The sequence below is a fragment of the Rhinatrema bivittatum genome, chromosome 11 (genome assembly GCF_901001135.1).
Source record: "Rhinatrema bivittatum chromosome 11, aRhiBiv1.1, whole genome shotgun sequence".
Classification (NCBI taxonomy): Eukaryota; Metazoa; Chordata; class Amphibia; order Gymnophiona; family Rhinatrematidae; genus Rhinatrema; species Rhinatrema bivittatum.
This window is the reverse complement of record NC_042625.1, coordinates 89492894-89503524: the sequence shown is the minus strand read 5'-3', so window position 1 is coordinate 89503524 and position 10631 is coordinate 89492894. Positions and strand designations below refer to the sequence as shown.

General features: G+C 45.5%; 1 protein-coding gene across 1 annotated transcript in view; it reads left to right on the top strand.

Moving 5' to 3' along the window:
- The first annotated feature begins 4341 nt into the window (after positions 1-4341).
- LOC115100570 (mucin-2-like) overlaps positions 4342-10631 on the top strand; it is a 102375-nt gene continuing 96085 nt past the window's right edge. The window contains exon 1 of the mRNA XM_029619088.1: positions 4342-4659. The gene's annotated coding sequence lies outside the window, so the exon portion shown is untranslated. The remainder of the gene's footprint in view (positions 4660-10631) is intronic.

Here is a 10631-nt window from a genome sequence, read left to right as displayed (position 1 = left end):
CGTCACGAGCGTAGGAGATCGCTCCTGGACCCCCGCTGGACCCCCAGGGACTTTTGGCCAGCTTGGGGGGGGGCCTCCTGACCCCCACAAGACTTGCCAAAAGTCCAGAAGGGGTCCGGGAACGTCCTCCTGCACTCGAATCGTGTTGCCATAATGCAAAATGGCCATACGGCCGGCGTATTTAAAAATATTTAAAAAAATGAAATTTCAGATGTGAGAGCTCACAACCATGACCAATGATTAAAAAGTCTATAAGAAACCACAATACGTACAAACAATTTAATATATGTGGTAGACTTAATTGTGAGAGTAATATTGAACTAATCTCTCCAAAATGTTATATGAGGTCGGGTTGTAAGCAGAAGCTATAATTCCTGATCCTAATATATTCAACCAGTGTTTTTGTGTTTGATGTATATCCATAGCAGCAACCACTACTGTTCCACTACTGTGACGTCTAGATCTCTTTCCTGGGTGGTAACTCCTTACAATTTAGGGAGGTAAATGACAGGGAAAGTAGCAATTGTAGGATGTGATCCTGCAGGTTGACTTGGAGGGGTTTAGTTTGAGTTTGTAGTTGTTAAGCCATTGGGCAACTATTGTAAGACAATCATTGAGGTTGACAATGGATAAAGTTTGGTTGGGCCTCATTGTGATGTGTAGTTGGATTTGATCAGAAAATAGATGGCATTTAATGTTGAAGGACTGAATAATATCACAGATAGTATGTATGTAAATACTGAAATGGAATGGGGGGAGTTACTCCACTGGTAAGATCTCTTGGGTTGGATGGTGATCGGGGATTGCCAGCCATTGAGAAAAACACCTTGGGGGCTTTTATTTTGATAGACAGTTTCACGTAGAATGAGAACCCTGCTTTGCATGTCTCATCCCTGGTGTCCTGTAATATCTTTTGTTCCTTTGCTGACAAACTAGGAGTGAAATTGCTCTGCCCTGAGACAGATAACTTCTTTTGGAAAGTCCCTGCCCCCAAGAAGTCCCACCGAGAACTAAAGGAGCCTATTTTCTGGGATATGTAGGTGTGGACTTCCATGTTCTGCAAATATGCATGGATCTGAGAAAAATCCATCTTTCAGAGTCTTCAGGTCACTCCTGACATGTCCTGAAACTTTGGTGGGGAGGGGATAGTAAACATAAAAGTTATTAGGGACACGCAGGCACACAGTGATCTTACAAGCCTTCTTCTCTTCAGACATTTGGTGGGCAGTAGTAAGATATTTTGGCCAGTAGATGGCAACCTTTGCTTGAAACTAGTTTTTTATTTTTTTATTTATTTAGAGTTTTTATATACCGGCAATCATGAAAACATATCTTGCTGGTTTACATCGAACAGGAGTGCATTATAAACAAAAACTAGAACTGTGGTGTCCGAAAGTACAGTTACATTTAACAAGGGTAGCCGAACTTGGAGAAGGAAGAAGAGAGGAGAGAAAAAAGAGATGGTTATTTATTTTATTTTATTTAAATTTATATAATGTACTTTCTGGGTATTCCAAATGCTAATGTTTCTGCAGCCTTAAGAAATCTACTTTAAACAAGACAGGAAAGGTGAATGCCTGGTGTACACATTTCCCAAAGTGTTCTCTACCTTCAGCACTTACTCACCAGGGAGAAAATGTACTCACCATGTCCTCCCACCACACCACTCCCTTCACATTTCTCTCCCTCTCCCCAACAACTATTTTTTGGAGAGGTCTGGGTGGCAGGAGTACATGATGAGTGCATTTCTTCCCTGGCTTGTGCACACCCCCATCCCAATCCCATGCAGCCCTCACTCTCCTCCTCTGTTCTTCACCCCGTCCTCTTCCTACCCACTCACTCCAGTGCTCTCCTCGCCCCACCCTTTCACCCACCTCTTTCCCCCAATCCACTCACCCCATACCCTCCTCTCTGTCCCTACCAACTCCCTCCCTCCTCTCTTCCCTCTTCTCTTCTTCTACCCTTCCATACCTTCTTTTTCCTCCCCCACCATACTCATCTCCTTATTTGAGTTGTGATCTTACATTTTGTGGTTTCCTTTTGTTTTCTTTTTTTAAATTTCATTTATGGTTTTCATTTATTTGAAATGAAATACACCAAAAAGTAATGAGAAAAAAAAAATGAATGGAAGACGCTGTGGTCCCCTTCCCTGTCCAAGATAAAACAGTGTTGGTGCCACAAGCAATGTAAAAATAAAGTCCTCCCAAGCTGCTTAAATCCTCCCCCTTTCCCACCACTTCCACCTGCACCTGCCCCGGATCCATCCTGCCCCACCCATGGGTCTTAACCACCTGCAGGCATCATCGCTGTTTTTTATCCTTTAACATAAATAGCACAGACAACAGCTTTCTTTTTTTGACATTTAGAAACTGGATGTGTGCCAGGTCTTCCAACTTACCATAAATTATAATAATAAACCTTAATGAAGCTCTGTCAATCATCTTTTAATGACATTTTGCAAATCCTGAAAGTCCTGCTAGAAGCTGTGATTTTTACACTTTAGAACTTGTCCACAGAACACCGAGTTTAGAAGCTCATTCCTCACATTGATTGTAAAAGGCCTCACCCATGCTGGGGCGTAGTTCATTACCCAGCTCTATCTATGTGCAGATGGATTCCAGAAGAGATCCTAAGCCACAAAGGTCATTTCTAAGACAAATGAGGAGATTTCCAGGGGGTTTGTAGGTCTCTCTGCTCAGTTGAAAATGAATCCCAAAATTTTTCCTTCAACCTCATCAGGTGCCATCGTGGATGTGAAACTTGGCAGCTCTGGGGCTTTAGTTCTCTCTGTGCTCAGCTTTCTTCTTCACTTCCCCCAGGTTTCCAGGCGGTGACCGGTTTTTGATGTCATCACCCCAGATTACTCTCTTGCCTTCCTTCATCTCTTTTGCCCTCTGTCATCCCCTCCAGGATCAGATTAACAGATTTGCCAGGAAAACCTTAAGGCCATATTTTTAATGGCCCGCGCACGTAAAACACAGGGGTTAAGTGCGTGGCCGGGCCTTGTGCACGCTGCGCGCATTTTAAAAGGGGGCCTGGCCAGCGCATGACCCCTATAATGTGCACAAAGGCCATGTCTCGGCAGTGGGGCGGTCTGGAGGGCGGGGCTAGAGGCGCCTGGCACAGCGGCCATTTGCCGCTGTGCCGGGGGATCGCACGCCGTCAGGGTGCCGGTGTGCGCAACTTGCTCTTGCTCCTTTGCCGAAGCAAAAAGTAAGTTAAAAAAATGTAGGGGGGTGGGGGGGTTAGGATAGGGATAGGGGGCGAGTAGGATAGGGGAAGAGGAAGGGAGGTTAGGGTAGGGGGTAGGGAAGTTCCCTGCCAATCCCCTGCTTAATTGGAGTGGACTGGGAGGGAACTGGGGAAGCCCGACGATGCATTGCCCCACAAAATCACGAAATTATTCGCCCCTTATGCACACCGACCGGGATTTTATAACCTGCGCGTGCCAGCGTGCACACGTTATAAAATCGCGTGTCCTTGTGTGCGCGCCGGGTAGCGCGTGCTTTTTAAAAATCTATCCCTTAGGGTACATACCTAGCAAATCTCATTTTCCTATTGACCCGGGTTTCTACCAGGATTCCTCCTAGGGATGTGCAGAAAGAAAGCTTTCAATCTAGTGCTTTAACTTCTCCCTTTATGGTTTGTTTGTTTTTTTTTTAAGTGGGGAGGAGGCCTTTGCCACCCTTAGCTAGGGTCCTTCATTTTCAGTTCTTATTTTCCCTAGGAATTTCAATGTTCTAACTAAAAATATATCAGTGGAGAAATTACTTTTTCACTTATTTCTCTCCTGTTTGTTATAACAAACCCATTTTCCACTGATTTTATTTTTATTATAACATTGAAATTCCCAGAGAAAGAAAACAATAAAAACTGAAAATGAAGGCCCCCTACCTATAACTTAAGGGTCTTTCCTTGTTAATTTTTCCCCTGGGATTTTATCATTCTTTATTATAACCAACCAAATGGCAGAATATCAGGGGAAAAATTAATTTACTTTGGAGCGGACTGAGCTGGGAGTCTTCTGGTTTTTGTTTTGTGAGCTTGGTGAGAAGGTCTCAGCTCTTTTGTGATTTGCACACACACTGGGAACCTCCTTTTCCTAAAGCAATATTCAATCCACCGAAACATTTTCAGGATTTTAGTGGGTCTCCCCCTGTGTTTCTTTCTCCCCTTTTCTCCCGCTGAATTCTCGCTTACCCTTAAAGACATTTCTCGAGAGTTTCTGAGGCAAAAATAAATAAATAAATAAATAAATAAATGCAAAGTCTAATTTTGTTGACCTTTAGTTACTTGAAATTCCGACCACACCCTGTGACCAGGACACGGCGCCTGCAGAAAATGAGAGAAAGCTTTTCAAGAGCAAAAGGCGAGTGGTTTCTAGTAATACCTGCTGGATGGCTAGAAGAAGAAATATCTGCCCCGAGGGTTGACGAGGGTGGGTTATCGTCAGCACCTGGTGAAGTCCCTCTGGCGAGGAAGGGAAGCAGTCACAAAAGGGAAGAATGCATTTGTCACAGCAATAAAGGCAGAAAGCACTGAAAATACACCGAAGAGGTGGGCGAGGAGCTGACTCGGGAACGGAGCCTAAGCAAAGCTGCGATCATTCAGGGCGAAGGGGACCTCGGACCTGCAGGTGGATCCACTTCTAGAAGGAAGGTAAAGAGATGCTGAGGGAAGTGAGTGTGAGGGAGGGAAAGGAGGGGTCTGGGAAGGAGGGGAGAGGAGGGGAAGGCACTGCGGTACTCTGGGGGAATAAGTGATGGTCCTGGGGTGAGATGAATAGGGTAAGATCGGAAGATAAAAGAGACAGGGGAAGAGATCTTGGTGATGGGAGAAGACAGAGACTGGGGTTGGTGGACAGAGCACTTTCCAACAAGCTTTCACCATCCTCTTTCCCTCCCGTGTTTTGCTCTTCCACAGACTTCATTGGCATCCGCCTCAGGAATGGCAAAGGGCACCTGACCCGTGGGAAAGGGCATCAGGTGATAGGAGACTGAGAGGGCACAGAGCGTGGGAGTCACCCATCAGTCCTGGCTGCTGACCATTAGCTCAGCTCCTGGGGGCAGGAGGGAGACTTGACCTGCCTTTGATCCAGGAGTCTGCCCCTCCTTCCCCCACACATGGACAGGAGGGAGAGTTGACCTGCCTTTGATCCAGGAGTCTGCCCCTCCTTTCCCCCATTCATGGACAGGAGGGAGAGTTGACCTGCCTTTGATCCAGGAGTCTGCCCCTCCTTTCCCCCATTCATGGACAGGAGGGAGAGTTGACCTGCCTTTGATCCAGGAGTCTGCCCCTCCTTCCCCCATCCATGGACACCCAAGTGACCCTGCGCCTTTTCTCATCACTCGGTGAAGGGGCCAAGCCCTTGACTCAACCCCCCCCCCCCCCGGAGTGCTGATTGGCTGAAAGGGAAGCGCTCTCTATCTATAGCTGTATATCAGGGCAGCCCTTAGCTCAGCACCGCTACCAACTAAGAAAGATCAGGGCTACAGAGGTCGGAGAGAGGAGGCAGAGCATCAGGTATGAGCGAGGGGCGCAGAAGGAAACGAAAGAGAACGATAGGAGGAAAGCGAATATATTTTACAGGAAACAAGTTTACATTGTGATGGGGATTGAGTTGATGACTTGTTGAGACCTTTCTTCGTGCAGTTTTGTTCTTTTTTCACCCGATGGGTACAAACTCGTTCCCTGAAACCCTTTCCCAGAGTTGTATGTTTAGAGGGAGCCGGGTCAGCGCCTCAAGTTGGGGCTCCTTCTTCTCAGGCTTTCTCTGCAAGGGTAGCTGAGGATCCCCCTTACCTGGCAGTGCCGGAGGGATCTAATATCGTCCCCGTGTATAAACTGAAACGAAACGCATTGGCTTGCACTTTGTCGTTGTGGGTTTCACTCCTCAGGTTTCCTGACGTTTGCTAGACAGGGGCACAGCTCTAACTGCAGCTCTTAGCCGAGATTCAGAGAACTGTAAATGTAATAAGGTGCAAGGTAAAAAAAATATCGGTGCAGTGGTTTGTGAGATAGTTTGATGTTCTGTATTTTCTTCTCCCGCTTCCTCTTACCCTCATAAGTGCCTGGCATTGTACCAGATCTTTCCACTTCCACACTCCCTTAGAACATAGCCCAAAGCAGCTGCCTGATACTTCATTTTAATTGTGACATTCTGGGAGGGTTTTAAGAAGCCCGGGTTACATTTTGGGTTCTGCTCACCAATAAGTTTCAAATCAGTGTCCATACCATAGTGTTACAAGAGCACTAGGGAGATAAACACCCTCCCTCTCCACTCCGTCCAATCCATTAATAAAGAACATTTTCAGCCTGCCCTGGATTTTCAATGCTTCTGGGATCTGTAATCCTGAAAAGGCTCAGTAAATGCATAGGTGACGTAGGCAACAGCCTCGGGCGCCAAATGCCAGCTCTGAAGAGGATCCTGCTCCAGCTTGCTTCAGAGCCCTGCACCTGGTACCACTGCAAAGTGGTGCATCCATAGTGCTCTTCTCCCTCCTCTGCATCCTAACTCCCCAATCTCCAGGGAGGCACCCCCACTCCACCCCATCCTGACCCTGATCTGCAGTTCTGCCTGTGGGGGCTTAAATCCTGCCTTGGTGCTGTATTTTGTATTGATAAAGTAGGAAGTTACATCTTGGCATGCTAAGGAATGGGAGTTTAAAAATTCAAGGCTGAGGGAAAGTGTCCTGATGAGATATGATAGGCACTTAATATTAGTGGCGAGATATCATCGTGGACACCACCAGTGCAGACTTACGGACTTGCTCATGGTAGCACAGCACTGCTCTTGGCTCTTGGTACTCATAGGTCAGTTTTATTATGGACATTGAACTGAGCACTCATGGTAGCCATAAGTGGAAAAAAAAAGGGTCATAGAAACACTGGAGTACTCAGCATAAAATTCACCAACCATGCAGGTTTTCAAAGCTTTCAGTATCCTTCATCCAACTTCCTTCCCTCCCATCTCACTGTCAGCTTGAATCAGAAAAGCCCCCACTTTCTCTGATTCAAGAGAAGGTGATGAATCCCATCAATCTCAACTCAAAATCAACAGAAGAAACACAGAAGGCACTCAGTCCTGGATTCTTCCCTCCTAAACTCACCTTTACTGTAGTATTTCATGGATTCAAAATAATAATATTTAATTTATCCTTTTTATAGCCCTGTTAGACTTATGCAACACAGCATAATGGTGATGGTGATAAGCATTCAGGTACAATAAGTCCCTGCTTGAAAGAGCTTACAGTAACAGATGAATTTTCAAATGTTACGTGCATACAAATTAGCACTTGTTCCCATAAAATAGTGCATACACGATTAAGTGCTATTTTCAAAACTGCAATTTACATGTGTAAATCAGTATCCATGAGTAACTTTGTGCATGTAAGAAAGGGGCGTGCCAAGAGTGATCAGGGGGAGGGGCCAACATTTACGTGCAGAGGGGTCATTTTCAAAAGTATACGCCTAAATGTAATTAATATTATAGCAATTTTCAAAAGCCATTTACTCAAATAAAGTGCATTTGCTCGATCAAAACTCAGTTTTACTCAAGTAAATGCTTTTTAAAATCCGGCCCTAAATTTGCTATTTTAAAACCTGCCAAAGTATGTCTTTTATTTGTGTATATTTACATCTGCTCAGTATCTGGTATAAGTGATCATAAACATTGTTAAAGTGAAAAAGTATCTGGGTAGAGGGTTTGAGTGCAATGGGGGAACCTCTGGAGCTGCAGATGGACTGGACAAACTGGTAGGCTAATTGGTAAAACTGGTGATTTCATTGCCATGCACATGTTATAAAATTCCCTGATTTACGCATGTAAAATATGACTTTTGGGGAATAAAAGTGTCAAATTAACATGATTAAAAGCTACATGCATAGCCTTTTAAAACTAGAAGTACAAATAGATGGTTTATAATTTGCACACACTTATCCAGCTAATTTCCAACTTATCTGGCTTAGGGCCTCATTTTCTAAAGTATCGCAGGCCTGCGATACTTTAGAAAATCGCACTAACGGGGGGGGGCGGGGCCGAAACAGGGGGGGGCGGTCCGGCAGCGATCGCACCGCCGCGGTGCGATCGCTGCCGGACCGCCCCCAATAACTACACCATAGCTGCCGGCATCGCGCCCAATAACTACACCATAGAAGGTGTAGTTATTGGGCGTGAAATAGAGAGCGAAAAGGGCCTTACCTTTCCGCTCGGCGCACCGCCCTCGCGGAGTCGGCCCCGGTGAGGCCCCCGACTCCTCCTCTTCCAGGGCCGACTCCACCCCGATTTCAGTAGCGCAGGCCTGCGATAGCTTTGAAAAATGAGGCCCTAAGTAGTGCCTTTCTGCTACTTAGATGGACAAATTTGAACTTATCTGGCTAAGTAGTGATACTTATCTGGCTATATTCTGATTTATCCAGCTAAATAGCAACAGGTTTACATAGCTGGGTAAGTCTGAAAAGCACTTTTTCTCTGTCTGAGCAGTGCTTTTCGGACTTATCTGGCTATGTGCCGCTTTGTAGCTGGATAAATCAGCATTTATCCAGATAAGCTTGAACTTGCACAACTCGTGGTTTTTACATATGTGAGCATTTGTGCACACATATGTAACTGTATTTTTTTTAAGCTGCACATATCCTTTCCATGCAGTTTATAAAACACAGTAGCAACGTTGTGTGCACCCATATACATGCATACATGGGCACACATGCACAGTTTTGAAACTTATCCTCCCTGTGGGTTCCTGAGGCAATGGGAGATAAAGTGATTTGCCCAAACTCGCAAGGAGCATCAGTGGGAGAAGCAGAATTTAAGCCCAGACCTCGCTGCTTCTCAGTCCATCTCTCTAACCAGTAAGCCACTCTTCCTCCCTAAATGGCTCATCCCAGGTCTTTGTGGCTTAGAATGGGTCTGCCAGAGCCTGCCACTTACACTGAAAGTTAAGAAAACATTTCAGAAAGCAACAGAAAAACACCTTATGTTTTATATATTTTGTGCTTCTTCATGGTGTAGCCCCCAATTTTATTAAAATTTCATTACACCAATCCATTTCTGTAAACATTTCTAATATTTAATTAATATTAATTTATAAATCACATAATGATTACAGATGAATTAATCAAAAGTTTTCATTATCAAAAATTTCATCAGTTATTATGCAAAGGAGAATCAATTGCTATTTAATTTCATATCTAAAAACCTTTGTTAGTCTGAGTGTGATTTTGAGATGAATTTGAAGGTAACTGAACACAGATGGGTTTAGAAATTTAGTAAGTGAGAGTGGCCATATCACTGGTGAAGAGTCTGGAGACCTGGAGTAGTCCATGTATGGTAGGGGGTCTGCACAGACTTTTTTGTATTTTGCTTCTTTTCGTTTATTTGATATGAAAACAATTAAATTAAATTAAAAACAAAGGAATAAAAACCAAAATTAAACAAAAGAACTGTCTGGTTCCCTACAGAAAATAAAACCAAAACCTCCTGGGCCCTTCCCGATGCCCCCAGGCTCCCTCGGATCCTCTTGCCCCCTGAAGTCTTTAATATCCATTTAAATCTTCACAGGGCAGGAGCGATCCTGGCTTGCTCCTGTCCCACTGTTGTCAATATTTCAAATGCTGCTGGCAGGCCAAGGCTGGCACCATTATTGCTTTCTTTCTGGGAAAAACAAAACAAAACATTGCAGCAGTACTGGTGCAGAAAAGACTGAGGATTGATTCATCCCTGTGAAGATTTAAACAGATTTTAAAGCTTACAGGTGAATTTTCAAAGGAGTTATGCATGTAAATGTAGCATACTAGCCTAGAAATTTTCAAAAGCCATTTACACATGTAAAGCGCACTTACACAAGCAAAATCTATGGACAATTCAATGGCATATTTTGTAGCAATTTTCAAAAGCCCACTTACACGGGTAAAGTACATTTACATGTGTGCATCCCAGTTTTCCATCTGTAAATGCTTTGGAAAATCAGGCCCTAAGGGGTTGCTTTTAAAAGCAGTGGGCCAGATTTTATAACATGCGCAGGGGCGTAGATTTGTTCGCTGATATTATAAAATCCAGAGTCGGCACGCGCAGGGGGCTGCACAATTGTGCAACCTGCGTGCGCCAAGCCGAGCAGCCTGCCTCCATTCCTGAAATCAGAGCGGCCTGGGAGGGATCTTTCCTTCTGCCCCCCCCCCCCCGCACCTTCCCCTATCTAACCTGCCCCCCAGCCCTAACTAACCCCCCCTGACTTTTATTGAACAAGTTACGCCTGCCTCCAGGCATAACTTGCATGCCCCGGCTCTTCATCCCCCGGCCCGATGGCTGTTCCAGAGGCCTCGGTTCTGCCCCCGGAACGCTCCCGGGCCGGCACCCCGCCCACGGCCCCACCCCGGAATGCCCATTTTTTTCAAGCCCCGGGACTTACGTGCGGCCCGGGGCTTGCGCACGCCGCCGAGCCTATGCAAGATAGTAGGCTCGGCACGTGCAGGAGGAGGCAGGAGTAGGTTTTCGGAGTTGCGCGCGTATCTTATGCGTATCTTACACGAACAACCCTTTGGAAATCTACCCCAGCGTGTGGCCGTCCATGTGCAGGCGGGTCCTGGCACACGCACATGGACGTGCCGATTTTATAGCATGCCCACACTGGCAC